Raw genomic sequence first — 12500 nt, forward strand, 5'->3', positions numbered from 1 at the left:
AGAAAAAGAGGAGAGGACAAGTTTTTGCTCTGTGTAGAGCTTTATCGAGTCATGACAATACACAAATAACCCGCACACAGGAGAGAGAAGCTTAGGACGACGTTTCGGACGTTTTGGACCATTTACAAGTCACACTAAGATACGAAGGTGAGGGAGCCAGTATGTACAGGAGAGAGGGGACAGGGACGGGACAGAATGAATAAGAGAGAAGTGGAGCAGTAGTGGTAGAGGCAATGCTGGCAGCGGAAGTTGTAGAGGTAGTAGTAAGTAGGGAAAATAGCGGTAGTCAGACAGGAGAGTGAAGCGAGGTAATAGTAGTAGCACTAGTAGTAGTAGTAGTAGTAATAATAATAATAATAATAATAATTATAATAGTAGTAGTAGTAGTAGTAGTAGTAGTAGTAGTAGTAGTAGTAGTAGTAGTAGTAGTAGTAGTCATGACAAAGCACAGCAAGGTGCAAAACGATTGTTGTGGAACTTGTCCCTTTGACTATACGTCCTTTCAACCATTTGTCACATTTGCACATCTCTAAGTCTTGAAGTGTGATGGCCATGGGTTTCTAAGTCATGAAGTGTGATGGCCATGGATTTCTAAGTCATGAAGTGTGATGGCCATGGATTTCTAAGTCATGAAGTGTGATGGCCATGGGTTTCTAAGTCATGAAGTGTGATGGTCATGGGTTTCTAAGTCATGAAGTGTGATGCCCATGGGTTTGTAAGTCTAGAAGTGTGATACCCATGGGTTTCTAAGTCATGAAGTCTGATGGCCATGGGTTTTTTCCTCTTAGTTTGCCTTTACGGAGTACAGGAAGGTCTTGCCACCTTCCTGGATCACCCTGGCTCCTGCAATTCGGCGCAGATTTTTATCACCAGACGCGACATACAACGCCAAGTAAAATAAAAATTTACGGCCACAGAAGCCTTAAACGCTCACCATCCATCTTCCACAAACCTGTACTTAGCCTAAATAAACCTTGGTGGTGGGGGGAAGGCGGCCCCCATCTCCCCCCACACGCACCTGTCTCAAGGTAATAATGCCACCTGTAATGACCAACGCTCTCTTGTGTGTAGTTTTCATTTTGTTCTATCCTTCTTCTCTTATATTTTTATTGTTCTATTCTCATATTTCTTCTCTCTCTTCTTTCACCTGTTATTTTCTTTTCTAAGTTCTTCATGTCGAGTTTTTTTTCTGGATTTCTGTGTGCTGTTTTCTTTAGTATATCTTCCCATGCCTTGTTTCGTTGTATCTACCTTCACTTTATATATCTTTCCCTAAGCCAGTCTAGCCCAACCCAGCCTAACCCAACGTAACCTAACCCAACGTAACCTAACCCAACCTAACCTAACCTAACCTAACCTAACCCAGCCTAACCCAACGTAACCTAACCCAACGTAACCCAACCCAACCTAACCTAACCTAACCTAACCTAACCCAGCCTAACCCAACCTAACCTAACCCAACGTAACCTAACCCAACCTAACCTAACCTAACCTAACCTAACCCAGCCTAACCCAACCTAACCTAACCCAACGTAACCTAACCCAACCTAACCTAACCCAACGTAACCTAACCCAACCTAACCTAACCTAACCTAACCTAACCTAACCCAGCCTAAATCAACCTAACCTAACTTAACCTAGCCCAGTCTAGGCCAACGCAGCCTAACCCAATCAAACTTAACCCAGCCTAACATAGCCCAATCTAACCTAACCTAACCTAACCTAACCTAACCTAACCTAACCTAACCTAACCTAACCTAACCCAACCTAACCTAACTTTTCATCCCTTCAATGTCTTGTTAATTCATTGTTTCCTCTCTCTTGCATTTATACAACCCTCATTTTTATTGTATCTATTCATTTTTACCCTCCCTCTCTGCCCTCCTTCTCCCCTCTTTCTCCTCCTTGTCTTCCTCGTTCTTTGAATATTACTTAAATGCATTTTTCTCTTGTCAATCTACACTATTTTTCTTGTTTCTTACTGATCATGCTGTTGTTTTTGTTTTGTTGTTGATGATGATGGTGATAATGAGAATGAAAATGTTTTTATTGTTGTTCTTCTTCCTTCTTTTATTTTCATTTTTCTTCTATATAATTGCTTGAATCTTCAGTTTCTCTCATGTCTCCTTTTGTGATCTAATTCTTATGCTAGCTCTCCTTCTTCATCTTTATCTTCTTCCTCTTCTTCTTCTTCTTCTTACCCTTCTTTCCCTTCTTCAAGCCTGTCCTTTTTATCTCCCATTTCTCTGTATTCGTCCAGTTTGTCTTCTTTTTCTTCCCAATCTTCTTTCCCCACACTGCCTCTCCCTCTTTCTCGTCTCCCACTTTCTCTTCTTTCACTCTCCCTCTCCCTCTTCCTCCAACTTGCTCTTTTTATCTCTTTCTCTTCCTCCAACCTGCCCTCCTGTTCTCTCTTCCTCTTTGTCTACCTCTCCCTCTTCCTTCAGCCTCCCTTCGTTTTCTCCCCTCTCCCTCTTCCTCTAGCCTACCCTCTTTGTCTCCCCTCTCCCTCTTCCTCTAGCCTGCCCTCTTTGTCGCCCCTCCCCCTCTTCCTCTAGCCTGCCCTCTTTGTCGCCCCTCTCCCTCTTCCTCCTTCCTGCCCTCTTTGTCTCCCCTCTCCCTCTTCCTCCTTCCTGCCCTCTTTGTCTCCCTTCTCCCTCTTCCTCCTTCCTGCCCTCTTTGTCTCCCCTCTCCCTCTTCCTCCAGCGTGCCCTCTTTCTCTCACCCCTGATCCCACAAAAATGAGAAACAATAACTTAGTGGAAGGGCACATCCAAAGTGTCTCCAGCTATACAAGTATTTTTCTCAGCATCTAAGCTGTGCTATACGCTATGCGTTCTCAGCTCGGTACACGTAATATGTGTCGCCATTTTAGCATTTATTTTATGTATGCTAAATATATGTTGTACATGTTAAATATATATTTGGAATATTAGAATATATTTTATTTTCTGCATATGTGTATCAGGTCTACTGTATTTGTTTGGTTTTTGGTAAGGGAAAATTGTCTTATGCGGAGCAGGGAGAAGAACGAATATTATGGGGTTAACTCTGTCTTGTGACAGATTAAGAGAGATACTATATTAACTGGATATATATATATACGGCAAATGTAAATTTTGGAGAAGTTGGAGGTTTACATAGATTATAACGGGCAATGTCATTTCGACACAGATATGTGAAGATGAGTCAAATAGATTCATTGAAAAGCTGGGGAGCCGCAGGTACTAACAGAGAGCACACTGTCAACACTCGTGGCTGGAACAAGTGTATTCACCAGGAAAGTGGACGATTATCACTTTGAAGGGTTAGATCAACCAGGCTGTGAAGGCTACGTTGGCCAGAGAGCGGTCTACAGCAACAGCCTGGTGGAACGTAAACTCAACAGAAAAGCCTGGCCCGAAGTCAGGTTGCAGTCACAGGTGTATCACACACACACACACACACACACACACACACACACACACACACACACACACACACACACACACACACACACACACACACACACACACACACACACACACACACACAGAGGAGCTGTGACTCGACCCCTGCAACCACAAATAGGTGAGAACACACACACAGGCACACATGCACACACACACACACACACAGTGGAGCTGTGACTCGACCCCTGAAACCACAAATAGGTGAGTACACACACACAGACACACACAGACACACACACACACACATAAACGCACACACACACACACACACACACACACACACACACACACACACACACACACACACACACACACACACACACATATGATGAGTGCAACAGAGCAATGGTGGACACTGGCTGAGGTGGCAAGAAGGGCTCACTCAGGTAGAGAGAAGTTACTGGTCATGGGCGACTTCAGTCACAGGGAGATTGATTGGGAAAACCTGGAGCCACATGGGGGTCCCGAAACATGGAAAGCCAAGATGATGGATGTGGTGCTGGAAAACCTCATGCACCAACATGTTAGGGATACTACCAAAGAGAGAGGGGAGGATGAACCAGCAAGACTGGACCTTGTGTTCACCTTGAGTAGCTCAGACATTGAGCACATCACATATGAAAGACCCCTTGGAGCTAGTGGCCACGTAGTTATGAGCTTTGAATACATCGCGGAGCTAAAAGTGGAAAGGGTAACAGGAGTAGAAAGGGAAAAGCTAAAATATAAAAGGGGAGACTACACGGGAATGAGGACCTTCCTGCAGGAGGTTCAGTGGGAACAGGAGTTGGTAGGAAAATCAGTAAACGAAATGATGGACTTTGTAACAACAAAATGCAAGGAGGCAGAGGAAAGGTTTGTTCCCAAGGGTAACAGAAATAATAGGAAGAACAGAACGAGATCTTGGTTTACCCGAAGGTGCAGGGAGGCAAAAACTAAGTACTCTAGAGAATGGAAAAAGTACAGAAGGCAAAGGACTCAGGAGAATAAAGAGATTAGTCGACGAGCCAGAAACGAGTATGCACAGGTAAGGAGAGAGGTACAGCGGCAGTATGAAAATGACATGGCATCAAAAGTCAAGTCTGACCCGAAACTACTCTACAGCCACATCAGGAGGAAGACAGCAGTCAAGGACCAGGTAATCAGACTGAGGAAAGAAGGTGGGGAGCTCACAAGAAACGACCAGGAGGTATGTGAGGAGCTCAACATGAGATTTCAGGAAGTAGTTACAGTGGAGGCTGAAGGGACAACGGGAAGACAAAACAGTGGGGTACAGCAACAAGGGATATACCAAGAAGTGTTGAATGAATTACACACGACTGAGGAGGAGGTGGAGAAGGCGGGGAGGCCGGACATCTCTCCGTGGGTAATTAGAGAGGGAGCAGGGACACTACGTGTGCCACTAACCAAAATCTTCAACACTTCCCTTGAAACTGGGCAACTACCTGAAATATGGAAGAAGGCAAATGTAGTCCCCATCTTTAAGAAGGGAGACAGAAATGAAGCACTAAATTATAGACCAGTGTCAGTGACATGTATAGTATGCAAAGTCTTGGAAAATATTATCAGGAGGAGAGTGGTGGAGCACCTGGAGCAGAACAAGATTATAAACGACAGCCAGCACGGATTTATGGAAGACAAATCCTGTGTCACAAACTTACTAGAGTTTTATGACAAGGTAACTGAAGTAAGAATGAGAGAGAGGGGTGGGTTGATTGCATTTTCTTGGACTGCAAGAAGGCCTTCGACACAGTTCCTCACTAGACAATAGTACAGAAGCTAGAGGAACAGGCAAGTATAACAGGAAGGGCACTGCAATGGATCAGAGAATACCTAACAGGGAGGCAACAGCGAGTCATGGTCCGTGATGAGGTATCACAGTGGGCGCCAGTGACGAGCGGGGTACCACAGGGGTCAGTCCTGGGACAAGTGCTATTCTTGGTATATGTGAAAGACATGACGGAAGGGATAGACTCAGTAGTGTCCCTGTTTGCAGATGACGTGAAGTTAATGAGGAGAATTAAATCAGACGCGGACCAGACAGGTCCGCGGCAGAATGGATGTGTGGTCCAGAAACTGGCTCCTAGAATTTAACCCCGCCAAATATAAAGTCATGAAGATCGGAGGAGGGCAAAGAAGACCACAGACAGAGTATAGGCTAGGAGGCCAAAGGCTGCAAACCTCACTCAAGGAGAAAGACCTAGAAGTGAGAATAGTACCGAGTACATCGCCAGAAGCACACATTAACCAGATAACTGCTGCGGCATATGGGCGCTGGGCAAACCTGAGAATAGCGTTCCGGTACCTCAGGAAGGAATCGTTCAAGACTTTATACACTGTGTACGTCAGGCCCATACTGGAGTACGCAGCACCAGTTTGGAACCCACACCTGGTCAAACACGTCAAGAAATTAGAGAAAGTGCAAAGGTTTGCAACAATGCTAGTTCCAGAGCTAAGGGGAATGGCCTATGAAGAAAGGTTAAGGGAAATCGGTCTGACAACACTGGAGTACAGGAGGGTCAGGAGACACATGATAACGACATACAAAATACTGCGTGTAATAGACAAGATGAACAGAGACAGGCTGTTCCAGAGATGGGACACAGAAACAAGGGAGCACAGTTGGAAGCTGAAGACTCAGATGAGTCAAAGGGATGTGGGGAAGTATTTCTTCAGTCATAGAGTAGTTAGGAAGTGGAATAGTCTGACAAGCGATGTAGTGGAGGCAGGAACTATACATAGTTTTAAGACGAGGTATGATAAAGCTCATGGAGCAGGGGGAGAGAGGACCTAGTAGCGGTCGGTGAAGAGGCCGGGCCAGGAGCAACCACAATTAGGAGAGTACAATTAGGTGAGTACACACACACAGACACACACACACACACACACACACACACACACACACAAACACACACACACAAACACACACACAAACGCACGCACACACACACACACACACACACACACACACACACACAAACACACACACACACACACACACACACACACACACACATACCCAACACTTATAATTCTGTATCTGATATACTACACATAAAAATTTACTTTTATTGCAGATTAGAGCATTAACAAAAACTTTATTGCAATAAAATATACCACTTCCTCCACCACCCATCAAAAAACATCAAGGTGCAAGCATGCTGCAGTGATGCTTCAGCATATTACATGTGACCAGGCAATGCTGACTGGTTTCAATGCTGCCTTCCAACCTGTATTGTGAAGCGTCGATAGATATACTTTATTCATTCGTTTCTTTGGATTTTTATGGCCCAAGTTTGGCCAATTTCTCTATTTTCATGGGCTATAATTTATATTTATGGTCGTTTGGAAGTTGAATATAAACACCGACATGGTTTGAAAATTGTATTTTTCAAGCGGATCTTCAGAGGGAAATAATGCCTTAGTGGATGGACAATACAAACATACGCACAAACTGCTTCCAGACATGCATGCGTTCACATATATGCTTCACGGGCATGCACACACACATAAACACACATAGCTTTAAGAAGAGGTATGATAAAGCTCATGGAGCAGGAAGAGTGACCCAGTACGGCCAGGAGCTGTGACTCGACCCCTGGTACCACAACTAGGTGAGTACACACACACACACACACACACACACACACACACACACACACACACACACACACACACACACATGATAACGACATATAAAATACTGCGTGGAATAGACAAGGTGGACAAAGACAGGATGTTCCAGGGAGGGGACACAGAAACAAGAGGCCACAATTGGAAGTTGAAGACACAAATGAGTCAGAGAGATATTAGGAAGTATTTCTTCAGTCATAGAGTTGTAAGGCAGTGGAATAGCCTAGAAAATGACGTAGTGGAGGCAGGAACCATACACAGTTTTAAGACGAGGTTTGATAAAGCTCATGGAGCGGGGAGAGAGAGGGCCCAGTAGCAACCGGTGAAGAGGCGGGGCCAGGAGCTAAGACTCGACCCCTGCAACCACAAATAGGTGAGTACAAATAGGTGAGTACACACACACTTGATTGATCAAGGCAGCAACCACGAGGGCTGGTCTGTGACCGGGCCGCGGGGGCGCTGACCTCCGGAAGCGTCTCCAGGTAAACCTGGACAGTGAAGAGGTAGTGGCAGAATCCACACATAGCTTTAAGAATAGGTATGAAACCAGTAGCGACCAGCAGAGGCGGGATCAGGAGCTGAGACTCGACCCCTGCAACCACAATTAGGTGAGTATACACACACACACACACACACACACACACACACACACACACACACACACACACACACACACACACACACACACACACACACACACACACACACACATATACGCATACACTCACATACACACACATGTACGTATATACAACAGGCCTAGTGTCTAATCGACATGTGCCTAGGACAAAATGGTAACTAACACACACACATACACACACATCACTCAGGCAAGTGCCTATCGAGAAGTGCCTTTGACAAACAGTAAAAACTACGACACACCTAGTCAGCGACCTGCTAAGAAGCGAAACCAGGAGCTGTGACTCGACCCCTGCAGTCACATATACGTATGTACATATAGGTGATTACACACGCGCGTGTGATCTCTGGTACAAAACGAAGGAGAAAATACAAGAACTGCAATCGCAGCTGTGCAATTTGTGAATCGTTAGCAATTGCAGATGCAATATTCAACGTAATCGTTAGTAATACTTTAGATTAACGGAGGGACATTTAACGTTCTGATCCACGGAGGGACATTTAACGTTCTGATCCACGGAGGGACATTTAACGTGAATATCAATCTCAATGAAGGCCTTTGGACTGAGAAAGGAGACGGTTTCACATTCCTCTTTTAGCCATTATGCTTCCCGTCCAAAAGGCTTATTTTTGCTAGTGCTGATGCAACTGTCAATGGGAAATTACGCACAACAGCAGGACAAACTATTTATAATTTGATGGTTTATGACTATAATAATAATAATAATAATAATAATAATAATAATAATAATAATAATAATAATAATAATAATAATAATAATAATAATAATAATAATGGTTTAAGATAAAAATCTTGTAATAAGTACAATTATTATACCTCATCATATTTACAGGCTAAGAGCTGTTATCCTGCCTCACTGTTAGAAACTGTTATCCTGCCTCACTGTTAGAAACTGTTATCCTGCCTCACTGTTAGAAACTGTTATCCTGCCTCACTGTTAGAAACTGTTATCCTGCCTCACTGTTAGAAACTGTTATCCTGTCTCACTGTTAGAAACTGTTATCCTGCCTCACTGTTAGAAACTGTTATCCTGCCTCACTGTTAGAAACTGTTATCCTGCCTCACTGTTAGAAACTGTTATCCTGCCTCACTGTTAGAAACTGTTATCCTGCCTCACTGTTAGAAACTGTTATCCTGCCTCACTGTTAGAAACTTTTATCCTGCCTCACTGTTAGAAACTGTTATCCTGCCTCACTGTTAGAAACTGTTATCCTGCCTCACTGTTAGAAACTGTTATCCTGCCTCACTGTTAGAAACTGTTATCCTGCCTCACTGTTAGAAACTGTTATCCTGCCTCACTGTTAGAAACTGTTATCCTGCCTCACTGTTAGAAACTGTTATCCTGCCTCACTGTTAGAAACTGTTATCCTGCCTCACTGTTAGAAACTGTTATCCTGCCTCACTGTTAGAAACTGTTATCCTGCCTCACTGTTAGAAGCTGTTATCCTGCCTCACTGTTAGAAACTGTTATCCTGCCTCACTGTTAGAAACTGTTATCCTGCCTCACTGTTAGAAACTGTTATCCTGTCTCACTGTTAGAAACTGTTATCCTGCCTCACTGTTAGAAACTGTTATCCTGCCTCACTGTTAGAAGCTGTTATCCTGCCTCACTGTTAGAAACTGTTATCCTGCCTCACTGTTAGAAACTGTTATCCTGCCTCACTGTTAGAAACTGTTATCCTGCCTCACTTTTAGAAACTGTTATCCTGCCTCACTGTTAGAAACTGTTATCCTGCCTCACTGTTAGAAACTGTTATCCTGCCTCACTGTTAGAAACTGTTATCCTGTCTCACTGTTAGAAACTGTTATCCTGCCTCACTGTTAGGAACTGTTATCCTGTCTCACTGTTAGAAGCTGTTATCCTGTCTCACTGTTAGAAACTGTTATCCTGTCTCACTGTTAGAAACTGTTATCCTGCCTCACTGTTAGAAACTGTTGTCCTGCCTCACTGTTAGAAACTGTTATCCTGCCTCACTGTTAGAAACTGTTATCCTGCCTCACTGTTAGAAACTGTTATCCTGCCTCACTGTTAGAAACTTTTATCCTGCCTCACTGTTAGAAACTGTTATCCTGCCTCACTGTTAGAAACTGTTATCCTGCCTCACTGTTAGAAACTGTTATCCTGCCTCACTGTTAGAAACTGTTATCCTGCCTCACTGTTAGAAACTTTTATCCTGCCTCACTGTTAGAAACTGTTATCCTGCCTCACTGTTAGAAACTGTTATCCTGCCTCACTGTTAGAAACTGTTATCCTGCCTCACTGTTAGAAACTGTTATCCTGCCTCACTGTTAGAAACTGTTATCCTGCCTCACTGTTAGAAACTGTTATCCTGCCTCACTGTTAGAAACTGTTATCCTGCCTCACTGTTAGAAACTGTTATCCTGCCTCACTGTTAGAAACTGTTATCCTGCCTCACTGTTAGAAACTGTTATCCTGCCTCACTGTTAGAAACTGTTATCCTGCCTCACTGTTAGAAACTGTTATCCTGCCTCACTGTTAGAAACTGTTATCCTGCCTCACTGTTAGAAACTGTTATCCTGCCTCACTGTTAGAAACTGTTATCCTGCCTCACTGTTAGAAACTGTCACTGTTAGAAACTCCTGCCTCACTGTTAGAAACTGTTATCCTGCCTCACTGTTAGAAACTGTTATCCTGTCTCACTGTTAGAAACTGTTATCCTGCCTCACTGTTAGAAACTGTTATCCTGCCTCACTGTTAGAAACTGTTATCCTGCCTCACTGTTAGAAACTGTTATCCTGCCTCACTGTTAGAAACTGTTATCCTGCCTCACTGTTAGAAACTGTTATCCTGCCTCACTTTTAGAAACTGTTATCCTGCCTCACTGTTAGAAACTGTTATCCTGCCTCACTGTTAGAAACTGTTATCCTGCCTCACTGTTAGAAACTGTTATCCTGTCTCACTGTTAGAAACTGTTATCCTGCCTCACTGTTAGAAACTGTTATCCTGTCTCACTGTTAGAAGCTGTTATCCTGTCTCACTGAAAACTGTTATCCTGCTCACTGTTAGAAACTGTTATCCTGCCTCACTGTTAGAAACTGTTACTGTTAGAAACTGTTATCTGCCTCACTGTTAGAAACTGTTATCCTGCCTCACTGTTAGAAACTGTTATCCTGCCTCACTGTTAGAAACTGTTATCCTGCCTCACTGTTAGAAACTGTTATCCTGCCTCACTGTTAGAAACTGTTATCCTGCCTCACTGTTAGAAACTGTTATCCTGCCTCACTGTTAGAAACTGTTATCCTGCCTCACTGTTAGAAACTTTTATCCTGCCTCACTGTTAGAAACTGTTATCCTGCCTCACTGTTAGAAACTGTTATCCTGCCTCACTGTTAGAAACTGTTATCCTGCCTCACTGTTAGAAACTGTTATCCTGCCTCACTGTTAGAAACTGTTATCCTGCCTCACTGTTAGAAACTGTTATCCTGCCTCACTGTTAGAAACTGTTATCCTGCCTCACTGTTAGAAACTGTTATCCTGCCTCACTGTTAGAAACTGTTATCCTGCCTCACTGTTAGAAACTGTTATCCTGCCTCACTGTTAGAAACTGTTATCCTGCCTCACTGTTAGAAACTGTTATCTGTTGTTAGAAACTGTTATCCTGCCTCACTGTTAGAAACTGTTATCCTGCCTCACTGTTAGAAACTGTTATCCTGCCTCACTGTTAGAAACTGTTATCCTGCCTCACTGTTAGAAACTGTTATCCTGCCTCACTGTTAGAAACTGTTATCCTGCCTCACTGTTAGAAACTGTTATCCTGCCTCACTGTTAGAAACTGTTATCCTGCCTCACTGTTAGAAACTGTTATCCTGCCTCACTGTTAGAAACTGTTATCCTGTTCACTGTTAGAAACTGTTATCCTGCCTCACTGTTAGAAACTGTTATCCTGCCTCACTGTTAGAAACTGTTATCCTGTCTCACTGTTAGAAACTGTTATCCTGCCTCACTGTTAGAAACTGTTATCCTGCCTCACTGTTAGAAACTGTTATCCTGCCTCACTGTTAGAAACTGTTATCCTGCCTCACTGTTAGAAACTGTTATCCTGCCTCACTGTTAGAAACTGTTATCCTGCCTCACTGTTAGAAACTGTTATCCTGCCTCACTGTTAGAAACTGTTATCCTGCCTCACTGTTAGAAACTGTTATCCTGCCTCACTGTTAGAAACTGTTATCCTGCCTCACTGTTAGAAACTGTTATCCTGCCTCACTGTTAGAAACTGTTATCCTGCCTCACTGTTAGAAACTGTTATCCTGCCTCACTGTTAGAAACTGTTATCCTGCCTCACTGTTAGAAACTGTTATCCTGCCTCACTGTTAGAAACTGTTATCCTGCCTCACTGTTAGAAACTGTTATCCTGCCTCACTGTTAGAAACTGTTATCCTGCCTCACTGTTAGAAACTGTTATCCTGCCTCACTGTTAGAAACTGTTATCCTGCCTCACTGTTAGAAACTGTTATCCTGCCTCACTGTTAGAAACTGTTATCCTGCCTCACTGTTAGAAGCTGTTATCCTGTCTCACTGTTAGAAACTGTTATCCTGTCTCACTGTTAGAAACTGTTATCCTGCCTCACTGTTAGAAACTGTTGTCCTGCCTCACTGTTAGAAACTGTTATCCTGCCTCACTGTTAGAAACTGTTATCCTGCCTCACTGTTAGAAACTGTTATCCTGCCTCACTGTTAGAAACTTTTATCCTGCCTCACTGTTAGAAACTGTTATCCTGCCTCACTGTTAGAAACT

The 12500-nt window shown here is 43.5% G+C and overlaps 1 protein-coding gene across 4 annotated transcripts in view; it reads right to left on the reverse strand.

The window, feature by feature from the left end:
- Positions 1 to 12500, reverse strand: part of LOC128691402 (homeobox protein abdominal-A homolog) — a 263556-nt gene that overhangs the window by 141769 nt on the left and 109287 nt on the right. The window lies entirely within an intron of this gene.

This window comes from Cherax quadricarinatus, chromosome 36, assembly GCF_038502225.1.
Source record: "Cherax quadricarinatus isolate ZL_2023a chromosome 36, ASM3850222v1, whole genome shotgun sequence".
NCBI classification, from domain to species: domain Eukaryota; kingdom Metazoa; phylum Arthropoda; class Malacostraca; order Decapoda; family Parastacidae; genus Cherax; species Cherax quadricarinatus.